This window comes from Pseudophryne corroboree, chromosome 10 (assembly GCF_028390025.1).
Source record: "Pseudophryne corroboree isolate aPseCor3 chromosome 10, aPseCor3.hap2, whole genome shotgun sequence".
Taxonomy (NCBI): domain Eukaryota; kingdom Metazoa; phylum Chordata; class Amphibia; order Anura; family Myobatrachidae; genus Pseudophryne; species Pseudophryne corroboree.
This window is the reverse complement of record NC_086453.1, coordinates 255,556,294-255,571,558: the sequence shown is the minus strand read 5'-3', so window position 1 is coordinate 255,571,558 and position 15,265 is coordinate 255,556,294.

Sequence of the window (15,265 nt, the reverse complement as noted above, 5' to 3'; positions counted from 1 at the left end):
GTGCCCTGTAAACATAGGCCTAAAGATCCGGCGGTCTGGGAGAGCGGGGAGATGGTGGGTCCCCGCAATCAATGCCAGGGCTCTTACAGGCACCGGGTGTGGTAATGACCCGTGATTACCTGCACTCCGCCGCTCGTAGATAGCAGTTGAGCCGGGAGTCAGCGGGGAACCCTGGAAGCAGCGGCCGTTCAGCGCGGTCCACCCACCGGAGGATTTTGGTATTAATTCTTAAACCACCCCCCTAAAAGTAAAGTCTAGGGGGTATATTTACTAAAGTCCCGATTTTGACCGAGTTGGTGTTTTTTCTTCAAAATGTCATCTCGGGAATTTACTAAACACAAATCTCGGCAGTGATGAGGGCATTCGTATTTTTTTGAAGGCAAAGAAAAAAAATACGAATGAATACACCATCGGTCAAACACGCCTGTTATTTTATACAACTCGGTAATTTACTAAAATTAGAATTCACAATCACTGCCGGCAATAGCCAAACACTGCCGTGAAAAAATACAAATCGTAAAAAAAAGCAGTTTTAAAATAGACCTGCTTTTTTTTTAACGTGTTCTGATAGGCATGCACGGATCCGTGAGATCCGTGCATGTTTATCAGTGGGAAGGAGTTAAAAATCATTAAAAAAAATTGCGTGGGGTCCCCCCTCCTAAGCATAACCAGCCTCGGGCTCTTTGAGCCGATCCTGGTTGTAAAAATACGGGGGGAAATTGACAGGGGTTCCCCCATATTTTAACAACCAGCACCGGACTCTGCGCCTGGTCCTGGTGCAAAAAAATACGGGGTCAAAAAACGTAGGGGTCCCCCGTATTTTTAACACCAGCACCGGGCTCCACTAGTCAGAGAGATAATGCCACAGCCGGGGGACACTTTTATATTGGTCCCTGCGGCCCTGGCATTAAATCACCAACTAGTCACCCCTGGCCGGGGTACACTGGAGGAGTGGGCCAGGGGTGAAGCCCGAGGCTGTCCCCCCCATCCAAGGGCGGCGGATGGGAGGCTGATAGCCATTGTGTGTAAAAAAAAGAATATTGTTTTTTGTAGCAGTACTACAAGTCCCAGCAAGCCTCCCCCACAAGCTGGTACTTGGAGAACCACAAGTACCAGCATGCGGGGGGGGGGGGGGGGAACAGGCCCGCTGGTACTTGTAGTTCTACTACAAAAAAAATACCCAAATAAAAACAAAACACACACCTTGATAGTACAGTTTTATTAAACATACATGCACACTTACTTACATACATACATACTTACCTATGTTGACACGAAGCAGTCGGTCCTCTTCTCCAGTAGAATCCAGGGGTACCTGTAAATAAAAATTATACTCACAAAAAATCCTGTGTAGATCTGTCCTCTTCTTTAAGTTTGTAATCCAGGGACTTGGCAAAATAAAAAAACGGATTACCCGAACCACGCACTGAAAGCGGGACCCCCCATGACTCCTGTCAAAGAGGGTCCCTTCAGCCAATCAGGGAGCTCCACGTCATGGCACTCTCCTGATTGGCTGTGCGCTCCTGAGCTGTCAGTCAGGCTGCACACTGTAGATACAATGTAGCGCATAGGCGCTCCATTGTATCCAATGGTGGGAACTTTGCGGTCTGCTGTAGACCGCGAGGTTAAGTGGGGTCACTCTTGCGACAGAATGCGACAGCATAGTAAATGAGGCGTAAAAAATTCAAAAAGTTGCAAATTCACACATTCGATGTCATTCGTATTTAATCTCCCACCAAATCGACACAAATATGAATCTTAGTAAATATACCCCTAGATCTTCCACGGGTCCCACACCACAGGAATAAAATAATTCAATTAAGGACAACAGGTTCCAGCAAGTCTCCCCCACATGCCAGTACTTGAATAACCAACATTGCGGGCATTAAGGGCCCATTGGTACCTATAGTCCCCCTGTAAAAAAAATATATTCAAAGACAGTAGATACACCTTTGACAGTAAAACCTGAATAAACACTCACATACACTCACCTTATCCATGCTGCCACTTGGTCCACTTGTCCAAGTAAAGGGCCTAATTCAGCAAGGATTGCAAATCAGCAAAATTAGCAAAAAAAAGCGTTTCTCATACGTCCTAGAGTATGCTGGGGTCCACTTCAGTACCATGGGGTATAGACGGTTCCGCAGGAGCCATGGGCACTTTAAGACTTTTTCAGAGTGTGAACTGGCTCCTTATCTCTATTCTCCAGACCTCAGTTTAGAAAAATTGCCCAGGCAGACTGGTCGCACTCCAGTGGAGCTCTACTGATTTTCACTGAAAGACTTTATATTAGGTTTTTTAATTTCAGGGAGAATGCTGGCAACAGTCTCCCTGCTTCGTGGGACTTAGGGGGAAGAAGTAGGAGCCAACTTCCTAAAGAGTTTCATGGCTCTGCTTCTTGCTGACAGGACACCATTAGCTCCTGAAGGGTACTGAACACTAGCTGCGGCTACTCGCTCACTCCCACAGCACGCCGTCACCCCACTAACAGAGCCAGAAGTCAGAAGACGCGTGAGTATTACTACCAGAGGTCTGCAGAGAGGGATCTCCGGTCATCGTGACGGCTTAAGGTACCACGCAGCGAGCGGGAACGCTGCATGAACATGCTATCCATAACACAGTGCACAGAAGGGTGCGGGGAGGGGGGGGGGGTGCCCTGGACAGCATGAAACCTACTCTCACTGGCAAAAGGTAGCATACTTTGTTTCTCTTACGTCCTAGAGGATGCTGGGGACTCCATCAGGACCATGGGGTATAGACGGGTTCCGCAGGAGACATGGGCACTCTAAAGAATTTTTAGTATGGGTGTGCACTGGCTCCTCCCTCTATGCCCCTCCTCCAGACCTCAGTTGGATTCTGTACCCAGAGGAGAATGAGTGCACTACATGGGAGCTCTACTGAGTTTCTCTGATAAAAGAATTTTGTTAGGTTTTTTATTTTCAGGGAGCACTGCTGGCAACAGGCTCCCTGCATCGTGGGACTGAGGAGAGAGAAGCAGACCTACTTAAAGATAAGCTCTGCTTCTTAGGCTACTCTTATATATAGAAAAGAGCAGACAATGAATAGAGATAGAATAGACTATGAAAAAGGAGAGGTCTATCAATACAATAAGAAAAATAAAGGCTTCAATACCCCGCAAAGGAATACTGGTAGACAGCAGAATACATCAAATAGGAATGTTAAAAACAGGTTCAGAGAAAGTAAACCCCATTTTCAGAAATTAAGGAATCCCAGACAGGAAGTGAGGTATGAAAATAAAAATAGGTTTGAAGGGAGCAGTGACGTGCGGTGAGGTCAACGGCTGGGGAGGCACTGGCTACTCCAGTACATCCCCAGCAGTATATTATATATATATAATATATATATATATATATATATATATATATATATATATATATATATATAAAAAAATCTGGGAACATTAAACAGAGGGTGCTCACCATAGTGCAGATACTTCTTTTAATTAAAGACAAAGCTTTAAAAACTGGAAACCTTGGCACACAAATACAACTGGTATAACATTTCTCACCACTGTAGAGACACTCTCAGGGGCATGACAGGTGACATATTATTCTTGTCCTGGCTTGGACCTCATAGGACATATGGAGATGGCGTCCCGGCATGCTGCGGCTTGCGGTGTGGTCCTGACACGGAGGCACCAGGGCCAAACGCAGGATTTTTGGGGGGGTTCCAGATGTGTGTAAATATGAAGGGTGGGAGAGAGTGAGAGAGAGATATAGTGAGAGAGAGAAAGAGACATGGTGAGAGAGGCATGGGGTGGGAGAGAGAAAGCGAGACATGGCACGAGAGAGATGGCGAGAGTAAGAGACATGGTGAGAGCAAGAGACAGACATGGCGAGAGAGACAGACATGGCTAGAGAGAGAGAGATGGAAAGGAGAGAGAAATAGAGCGCTAAATAGAGGTAGAGCACTCGATGGAGAGAGAGCGCTACATGGCGAGAGAGAGAGCTACATGGATAGAGAGTGCTATATGGGGAGAGAGAGTGCTACATGGAGAGAGAACGAGCTACAGTACATGGAGAGAGTTACATGAGAGAGAGCTAAATGAGAGAGCTACATGAGAGAGAGAGAGAGAAAGAGAAAGCTAAGTGGAGATTATTCCCACCACAGAACCCCCCCCCCCTTCCCCCTTCCTTCCCTCTTCATCATTCCCACCCGAGCACCCATGGCCCCTCCATAGACAGCAGCACAAACGCAATCAAGCCTCACCCTAACCCACCCCACTCCCTGGCTCCCGCTACCCACTCATGGTGGTCAGAGAGCATAATTTATTAGAGGGTGGGGATGGCATACGTGCACGCAGGCTCACCCCTTAGGCTGAGGACAGCGCAGCTACCACACAAGCTGGCCACTCGATGACAGCCTGAGAGGAGCTGCTCTCCTTACATGCCAGCAGCCAGCCTCAGTGTGACTCAGAGCTGCTGCAACCGCGGCTGAGCTCCGGCGTTCGGGACTGCACATAAATAAATCACTCACCTGCGTGCACGTATGGGCACTAGGACAGTGTTCATGCTTGCCGCGGAGCAGAAGAATCTTGTGGGGGAGGAGGAGAGCGCCGGCTGCCGCTGCCACTGCACTATTCTCTGGGCTTCCCAGACCACCTGCGCTGGCCCCGCAGATTAGCTGCTGCTAGCTGCGGGGTAACGGAAAAGAACAGATGTAATGGAGGCTCCTCCTGTCAGGCTCCCACCACGAGCAGCGGCAGCGAGGACTCAGGGGAATGGAAGACAGAGGATGGAAATCATTGGCAGCTCAGAGTCACTTGTCCCGCCGCTGCTAATAGGTGATTGGACCAGCGGATCCAGCACTGGATCCGCTGTCCAATCACATCGGTCCCTGTCAATGAGGCACTCACACTAGTGCCGCTTTCTTGTCTTTTTTTAATGGGCTTTTAGAGCCCACTGCTTGGCCCCGCCCCCCGCTGTATCCTCGTTCCCAATGTCTATGGGAGGCACTGCCATCAGTGCCTCCCAAACTAATTTAATGACTTACAATGATTAGAATAATATAAAGAAGATACTTATGACACAGAATATGTGTCATAAGTATCTTCTTTGTATTATTTTAATCATTAATGACAGGGGAGGCACTGCCTCCCCTGCCTCCCCTGACTGCACGTCCCTGGAAGGGAGACATGAGAACAGAAACAGATTCGAACCCCTCTCCCAGGAATCAGATCAAGAGACTCCAAGGTGGAGGAATAGAAACAGAAATATATACAGGAAATCAGAGACAGATGATGATCTAGAATCTCCCTACAATAGATCTTTTTTAGAGAAGCGCCAAGTGTCATTCTGGGAAAATCCAAGGGGCCAACTAAAAAGAACAAGAGAAAAAGATCAAGGGGATCGAGAGGAGGGAGGGGAAAACCCCACAAAAAATCAATGTATCCGGTAGATGAGACCCAGGAGAGAAACAAAGGGGTCTTTAATTTATCCTCAAGGAAATTAACTGGGGAGGAATTGAGGCTCCTGGAGAAAGGTTTGAATTTTGCTCCTGCAAGCAGGCCAAATTTGTTCACCCTCTGTGTAGATTTGAACAAATATGTCCGGACTTTAAGCCGTAAACGATATTTTGCCCTAAAATCCTTGAAAAAATCCAACACTTGTGGTACTCCTATTGTACTAGATGTGGAGGATCAAGAGGCATTGGATATATTGGAAGATCTTCAAGAGGATATTGGTGAACGTGTACATTCTGAATTAAAATTATATGATATAGGGAGGCTAAACAAATTCAAAGAAAAATCAGAATTTTATTCTCTCCAGTACAAGGGTCCTTACATCGAGAGCTTCTATAACAGTACCTTGGAACAATTTAGGAAACTATGTGAGAAGGCGGACAAAGGGAATTTGAGGGATAATCTACAGAGGGGGGAGAGAAAAGCCCTTAAGACTCTCTATTCTGATGTAAATATAATAATTAAGCCGGCTGATAAGGGCGGGGGAATTGTGATCCTAGACGTGGAGGACTATTTATTTGAAGCCCACAAACAACTTGGCAATAGTCTGTTCTATGTCCGGTTGGATCACAATCCCTCCGCCCAATATCAAAGGGAACTTAGAGATCTGCTTGACGATGCCCTTTGTGGAGGTGCAATATCAAATGACACGTTTAAGTTTCTTTATAATACACATCCTGTCACTCCCACTTTTTATTATTTACCCAAAATTCACAAGTCACATACCTCACCCCCGGTCGTCCCATAATCTCTGGTGTTGGGTCACTTACGAATAATTTATCTTTTTTTGTTGATAGTTATTTACAAAGCCACGTGGGGAAGCTGAAGTCGTATATTAAAGATACTAAGCATTTCTTAAACTTAATTAGAGGTGTTGAATGGAAAGAGGGGTACTCATTTATAACTTGTGATGTAGAGGCCCTCTATTCCAATATTCCACACGATCAGTGAATAGAGGCAGTGAAATTTTATTTGGATGGAGATCTGGAGATGCCTGTCTCCCTACGTGGCTTTGTCTTAGATTCTATTGACTTTATCTTGAAACACAATTATTTTCTGTTTGACACCAAGGTTTATTTGCAGACACGGGGGACTGCGATGGGGACGAGCTTCGCGCCGAGCTTCGCCAACCTATACATGGGGAGGTTTGAGGAGGAACATGTGTGGGGGGGGAGCGGGTTCGGCGCGAGTCTCGTCCTCTATGGCAGATTTATTGATGATTTATTTATTATTTGGGATGGGGATTCACAATCAATTGACACGTTTTTTCACAGTTTAAACCAAAATAAATATGGTCTGAAATTCACATGTAGTCAAAATAGGACCAGAATCAGTTTTTTGGATATTGCATTGTCAACGGTGGGAGGAGAAATTATAACGGAAACCCTTATTAAGCCGGTGGATCAAAGCAGATATTTGAATTTCAGAAGTTCTCATGCAAAAACATGGAAAGTAAATATTCCGAAGGGGCAATTTATTAGAATCCGGCGGAATTGCTCAACACAAGAACTATATAAAAAGCAAGCGGATCAATTGTTTGACTCATTTTTAGAACAAGGTTATCCCAAAGAAATTCTAATCAAGGCTTTGAGGGAAGTGGAAGGAATAGAAAGAAGTGCATTGCTGAGTATGGAGAGAAAGAACTTAAAACCTATACATAAAAAGATGGATGTAGTAAATGGGGACAAGGAAGATAGATCATCTTTATTCATAACAAAATTTAATAATTATTCATATGATATTAAAAAAATAATCAAAAAGAACTCTGAACTTTTGAAGTTGGATATAGTACTTAGAAAGACAGTTAACCTTGAGGGGAAAGTAATCTTTAGGAAGTCGGACAATCTGAAACTAAGATTAACTACTAGTCATTTTAATCAGAGGAAGTTAGAGCATACACAGGTAGGGAATACTTGGATACCCATTAGACCCTCAGGCTTTCACAAATGTGGGAGCTCCACGTGTAATACGTGTTTACATACGGACAGAAAAACTACCGAATTTGCTTCAAACCAGAGTGGGGAAAAATTTCAAATAAAAAGTTTTATAAACTGTAGATCTAAGTTTGTGATCTATGTTGTCCAGTGTGGTTGTGGCAAACAATATGTGGGGCGCACAACCAGGATGCTCCATACTAGATTTATGGAGCACTGGAGAAATATAAACAAAAACGTGCAAACACATCCTTTGGCCAACCACATTGCACAGTGTGATCTTTATACACCCAGTAATATTAAAGTACTGGGTATTGAATATATTAGAAGCACTGCACGTGGGGGAGACAGGTTCAATACCCTTTGTCGGAGAGAAGCATACTGGATATTTAGATTGGCCACCCTAGTCCCTGATGGCCTAAATGATACGGTTGAATTGAACCATATCAGTTAGAACATGGTGACATGATTTATTATGTAATATCTGTTAAATGGGGGGCTAGAGCCCATGAAATAGGCAGTAAGTAGGCTATATGTGGTAGTACCACTAATGATAGAAGGGTAGCACTGATGTATTATAAACATGTTATGTGTGTGTCTATCCTTTATGTATATGTAAATGTAGTGTTCCTAATGTGATATGCTAGACAGAGATCTATATGGATGGGAAATATCCCTGATATTAGTTTTTATATATGTTTACTCTGGATTTGCTAAATAGATCTAAATATTATAATGCAGTGTCTATAGTATTGAATACAGCATGAAGATCTAGATGAAAAATATGTTGCAAGTAGTGTCCTAAAGTAATGCATCTAATACTAGGATAATTATTGATAAAACGAAATATATATATTGATAATAAATAAATTAATAATAAACAGCATTATATTGGTATATGTTGTGCCCCCCTCTTTTTTAATTTTAATTCTCTACTGTATATGAGTTCAGCTAGAGAATGGGTCTTATAGATGTTTTTATGTATATTTTTATATATATTTTTTATTTTTTGGTTTAAAATTTATCAAGACTCTGCTCTGAGTGCTATTGGAAGTACCGGCATTTAATTGTCTATATAAGATGTTTATAAATACTACAACCCGTTATGAGCAAAAGCCTTATTATAAGTTCTGTGGACTGAAATACGTGTGGGGACACAAATAAGTCCTACTAACAGCTGATAAATGTCTGTATAGTAACGGGATCTGGAGCGTGATTGAGCGCACAGTGCTAGCCCAGCCAAACGATCCACAGCCGTGATACGGCAAATGCGGCTTGGAGCGCAGGTAGTGCGCGCAGGCGCACTTGAGAGATGCCGGGGATAAAAACGAGCAGAGCAGCAGAGTTCAAAATATCTGACTAAGGAAGCCGCCGAGTGTTGTAGGCGGAGAAATGCGTCTCACCATTTGGTTCCTACTTACCTATGAGGACTACACCACGAATCTGCCTCATTACGCTGGGAAACATCCAAAGACCTCCGGATAAGGCTCATACAAAGGCATTCGAGCACCAGAGCCGGGAGTGAAAAGGACTTGAACCCAGGAGGTTATGTGGTAATTATCTTCATACAACATGGCCATGTTATAATATCAGCTGAGGTGCAGAAAAAGTTTCTATCACCGTTCGGAGTAAAGCTCCCATAAGTCCATTTGCTAATCTATGAGCAATTAAGTGGCTGATGCGATATATCTAATCAGCTTTAAAACATCAGCTGAGCTGTAAAAACTCTTTATTGCTTTGAATGAAGCTTATACTTTGGCTTTGCACGCTAACTTACAAGCAACCAATTCATCGCTGCTGTGTATTAAATCATCTATACTTTCCAAGTGAAAAGGAACAGCTACTGAGATTGTGCACATGGTTCAATATATCTGAAAGTTAAGATTATTGCAATCTATAAGAGCGTGGACTTGTGAATATTAGTCTACATTCTGAATGAGAAACTGTGTCAAAATCATTTCTCAACACAGCTACAAAACCTGAAAGGCTTTAAGCACAAGCTGAATGAGTAATTATGTATCAATCCTGAGGCTGGTTACCTTGTAACATCGAAAGGAAACAGTGTGATCCATCTGTATTTAACTGTTTATTTCACCGCACTGAGCAGAGTATTTAATTGTGAATGTGTTATTATTGTTTTTTAAACTGGCCAGATTTTTTAGAACACTATATAAAGTAAAACTCTTTAATGTGTAATTAGATATATAGGTAAGTTAAGGAGCTATTTAGTAATAGCTAAAAAAGTAAAAATAAAAGTTCTTTTAATAAGGAATCTATTAGCGCTTCTGTTCTTTTTTCTTAGGCTACTGGACACCATTAGCTCCAGAGGGATCGGAACGCAGGTCTCCCCCTGCCGTTCATCTCAGAGCCGCGCCGCCGTCCTCGCAGAGCCGGAAAATAGAAGCAGGGTGAGTATAAGAAGAAAGAAGACTTCTAAGGCGGCAGAAGACTTCAGATCTTCACTGAGGTAAGCGCGCAGCGGTAATGCTGCGCGCCATTGCTCCCACACATTACACACACTGACATGATGGGTGCAGGGCGCAGGGGGGGCGCCCTGGGCAGCAATATAAACCTCTGTTTTGGCATTTTTCACATATGGGCTGCGGAGTCAGTAGATATGTACATCCCCCGCCATTAATTGTAATTTTGAGCTGGACCGAAGCCCGCCACTAGAGGGGGCGGAGCTTGGTCTCTCAGCACTAACCAGCGCCATTTTCTCCACAGTGATCTGAAGAGAAGCTGGCTCCCCGGACTCTCCCCTGCAGATCGGTGACACAGGGCTGAAAAAGAGGAGGGGGGCACATTTAGGCGCAGTGAGTGTATTACACTGTTAAATATATATATAGCGATATATCTGGGAATTGTTTCTAGTGTCAATTGGCGCTGGGTGTGTGCTGGCATACTCTCTCTCTGTCTCTCCAAAAGGGACTTGTTGGGGAACTGTCCCCTTATAGATATATCCCTGTGTGTGTGTACGGGTGTCGGTACTCGTGTGTCGGCATGTCTGAAGCGGAAGGCTCATCCAAGAAGGAGGTGGAGCAGATGATTGTGGTGTCATGATTGGTATGATATGTGGAATATTTTAAATGCTAATGTGACCTTATTACATAAGAGAATCGACAAAGCTGAGTCCAGGGAAACAGCATGGAGTCAATCCGCGGATTTGACTGGGTCACAGGGCCCGTCAGGGTCTCAAAAGCATCCCCTATCACAAATAGCAGACACTGATACCGACACGGATTCTGACTCCAGTGTCGACTATTATGAGGCAAGGTTACACCCTAAGGTGGCAAAAAGTATTCATTATATGATTATGGCAATAAAAGATGTTTTGCATATCACAGATGACCCCTCTGTCCCTGACACGAGGGTACACATGTTCAAGGAAAAGAAACCTGAGGTAACGTTTCCCCATCTCATGAACTGAACGAATTATTTGAAAAGGCTTGGGAAACTCCAGACAAAAAACTGCAGATTGCCAAGAGGATTCTTATGGCGTATCCTTTCCCTGCAAAGGACAGGATACGGTGGGAATCCTCACCCAGGGTGGACAAGGAGTTAACACGTCTTTCCAAGAAGGTGGCACTACCGTCTCAAGACACAGCGGCCCTTAAGGATCCCGCGGATTGTAGACAGACATCGGCATGGGTTTGTAGCGCTGTTGCAGCATGGACAGATACCTTGTTGGCTGACATGGATACCCTGGACAAGGACACCATTGTACTGGCTTTAGGTCACATTAAAGACGCAGTCTTATAAATGAGAGACGCTCAAAGAGACGTGGGGCTGCTTGGGTCCAAAGCCAACGCCATGGCAGTTTCGGCAAGAAGTGCTCTGTGGACCCGCCAATGGTCGGGTGATGCCGACTCAAAGAAACATATGGAGGTTTTGCCTTACAAGGGTGAAGTTTTGTTTGGGGATGGTTTCCACAGCTACCGCGGGTAAATCTACTTTTTTGCCTTTTGTTCCCCCACAGCAAAAGAAAACCCCTCAATATCAGATGCAGTCCTTTCGGTCGCATAAGTCCAGAAGAGGTCGGGGCTCCTCTTTCCTCGCCAGAGGTAAGGGTAGAGGTAAGAGAACACCTGCTTCGGCTAGTTCCCAGGAGCAGAAGTCCTCCCCGGCTTCTGCTAAATCCACCGCATGATGCTGGGGCTCCACGGAGGGAGTCCAGTCGTGGATCCTTGGGCGTTGGAAATTGTATCCCAAGGTTACAAACTGGAGTTCGAAGAGGTGCCCCCTCACCGATTTTTCAAGTCGGCCTTGCCAATCTCTTCCCCAGAGAGGGAAGTGGTATTAGATGCAATTCAAAAGCTGTGTCAACAGCAAGTGATTGTCAAGGTCCCCCTAGACCAACAAGGAAAAGGGTACTATTCAACACTGTTTGTGGTCCCGAAGCCGGATGGTTCGGTCAGACCCATTTTGAATCTAAAATCCCTGAACCTATACTTGAAAAAGTTCAAATTCAAGATGGAATCACTCCGGGCTGTGATATCCAGTCTGGAAGCAGGGGATTTTATGGTGTCGCTGGACGTGAAGGATGCCTACCTTCATGTCCCCATATTTCCTCTTCATCAGGAATACCTGCGTTTCGCGGTACAGGACTGTCATTACCAGTTTCAGACGTTGCTGTTTGGTGAAAATTCTCGGGGCCGTGGAAAGCCCAATGTAATGGCGGAAATGATGGTGCTCCTGCGCAAACAAGGAGTCACAATTATCCCATACTTGGACGATCTCCTGATAAAGGCGAGATCAAGAGATCAATTGCTGAAAAGCGTATCGCTCTCCCTGAGAGTGTTACATCAACACGGTTGGATTCTCAATCTGCCAAAGTCACAGTTGATTCCAACGACTCGAATATCATTCCTAGGCATGATCCTAGACACAGAACAGAAGAGGGTTTTTCTACCAAAAGAAAAAGCCCAGGACCTCCAGAACATGGTCAGGGACCTGCTAAAACCAAAGAGAGTGTCTGTTCATCAATGCACTCGAGTTCTGGGAAAAATGATGGCAGCCTACGAGGCCATCCCATTCGGCAGGTTCCATGCAAGGACGTTTCAGTGGGACCTTCTGGACAAATGGTCGGGGTCCCATCTACACCTACATCAAAAGATAAGCATGTCCCCCAGGGCCAGGGTGTCTCTCCTGCGGTGGCTGCAGAGTGCTCACCTTCTAGAGGGTCGCAGGTTCGGCATTCAAGACTGGGATCTGGTGACCACGGACGCGAGCCTCTGAGGATGGGGAGCAGTCACAAAAGGAAGAAATTTTCAGGGACTATGGTCAAGCCAGGAGGCTTGTCTACACATCAACGTGCTGGAATTGAGGGCCATTTACAACGGCCTATGACAAGCGGAGTATCTTCTTCGCGACCTACCGGTTCTGATTCAATCAGACAACGTCACAGCCGTGGCTCGTGTAAACCACCAAGGCGGGACAAGGAGCAGAGTGGCAATGGCGGAAGCCACCAGAATTCTGCGCTGGGCGGAAAATCACGTAAGTATTCTGTCAGCAGTCTTCATACCGGGAGTGGACAACTGGGAAGCAGACTTCCTCAGCAGACACGATCTCCATCCAGGAGAGTGGGGACTTCATCAAGAGGTCTTTGCAGAGATAGCAAGTCTTTGGGGACTTCCTCAAATAGACATGATGGCGTCACGCCTCAACAAAAAGCTTCGGAGGTATTGTGCCAGGTCAAGGGACCCTCAGGCTGTGGCGGTAGACGCTCTGGTGACACCATGGGTGTTTCAGTCGGTCTATGTGTTCCCTCCTCTACCTCTCATCTCAAAAGTGTTGAGACTCATAAGACAAAACAGAGTACAAGCAATACTCGTGGTTCCAGATTGGCCTCGAAGGGCCTGGTATTTGGATCTTCAGGAAATGCTCACAGAAGATCCGTGGCCTCTTCCTCTCAGGGACGACCTGCTGCAGCAGGGGCCTTGCATGTTCCAAGACGTTCCGCGGTTGCGTTTGACGGCATGGTGGTTGAACACCGAATCCTAGCTGAGAGAGGTATTCTGGAGGAAGTTATTCCTACTCTGATAAAGGCTAGGAAGGAAGTAACGGCGAAACATTATCACCGTATCTGGAGGAAGTATGTATCTTGGTGTGAAACCAAACATGCTCCTATGGAAGATTTCCATCTGGGTCGTTTTCTCCACTTCCTACAGTCAGGAGTGGATATGGGCCTAAAATTAGGCTCCATTAAGGTACAGATTTCGGCACTATCAATATTTTTTCAGAAGGAATTGGCTTCTCACCCAGAAGTCCAAACTTTCGTAAAGGGAGTCCTGCACATCCAGCCTCCTTTTGTGCCACCTGTGGCACCATGGGACCTTAACGTGGTGTTGCAGTTCCTTAAATCACACTGGTTTGAACCTCTTCAAAAGGTGGAATTAAAATTTCTCACTTGGAAAGTGGTCATGTTGCTGGCCTTGGCATCTGCAAGGCGGGTGTCTGAGTTGGCGGCCTTGTCTCACAAGAGCCCCTATTTGATTTTTCATGTGGATAGAGCAGAGTTGAGGACTCGTCCTCAATTTTTGCCTAAGGTAGTTTCTTCTTTTCATATGAACCAACCTAGTGTGGTGCCTGTGGCTACGGGGGACTTGGAGGACTCCAAGTCCCTGGACGTAGTCAGGGCCTTAAAAATTTACGTATCCAGGACGGCTAGGATTAGGAAAACAGAGGCTCTGTTTGTCCTGTATGCAGCCAACAAGGTTGGCGCGCCTGCTTCTAAGCAGACTATAGCTCGCTGGATCTGTAACACGATTCAGCAGGCTCATTCTACACCTGGATTGCCGGTACCAAATTCAGTAAAGGCCTATTCCACTAGGAAAGTGGGCTCTTCTTGGGCGGCTGCCCGAGGCGTCTCAGCATTACAGTTGTGCCGAGCAGCTACTTGGTCGGGTTCAAACACTTTTGCAAAATTCTACAAGTTTGATACCCTGGCTGAGGAGGACCTCGCGTTTGCTCAATCGGTGCTGCAGAGTCAACCGCACTCTCCCGCCCGGTTTGGAGCTTTGGTATAATCCCCATGGTCCTTACGGAGTCCCCAGCATCCTCTAGGACGTAAGAGAAAATAAGATTTTAAACCTACCGGTAAATCTTTTTCTCCTAGTCCGTAGAGGATGCTGGGCGCCTGTCCCAGTGCGGAAAATCTGCAAGACTTGTATATAGTTGTTGCTTACATAAGGGTTATGTTACAGTTGAGATCGGTCATTGACTGATACTGTTTTGTTCATACTGTTATCTGGTTGCGTATATTCCAGGTTATACGGTGTGATTGGTGTGGGCTGGTATGAATCTTGCCCTTAGATTAACAAAATCCTTTCCTCATATTGTCCATCTCCTCTGGGCACAGTTTCTCTAACTGAGATCTGGAGGAGGGGCATAGAGGGAGGAGCCAGTGCACACCCATACTAAAAGTTCTTTAGAGTGCCCATGTCTCCTGCGGAGCCCGTCTATACCCCATGGTCCTGACGGAGTCCCCAGTATCCTCTATGGACTAGGAGAAAAAGATTTACCGGTAGGTTTAAAATCTTATTATTTACACTGTCCTACACCCCGCCAGTATAAATATCTATTCTAAGGCTGAGGAAAAAAGCGCCATTACAGGGGACGGGGCTTCTTCCTCAGGCAGCCAGCACACTGCTCAGCGCCATTTTCTCCCAGCTGCTGCAAGGCAAGAAACGCTGACCCTCCTCTCCACTTCTGAATCAAGTATCAGGGTGCAAAAAAAAGGGGGGGGGGGAGTGTAATATTCGGTGCTAAAACCTATTATTTGTAATATAAAGCGCTTGAAGGTCTCTTTGTACAAAGAATGCGACACAGGAATTTTGTCTCTGTGTACAAA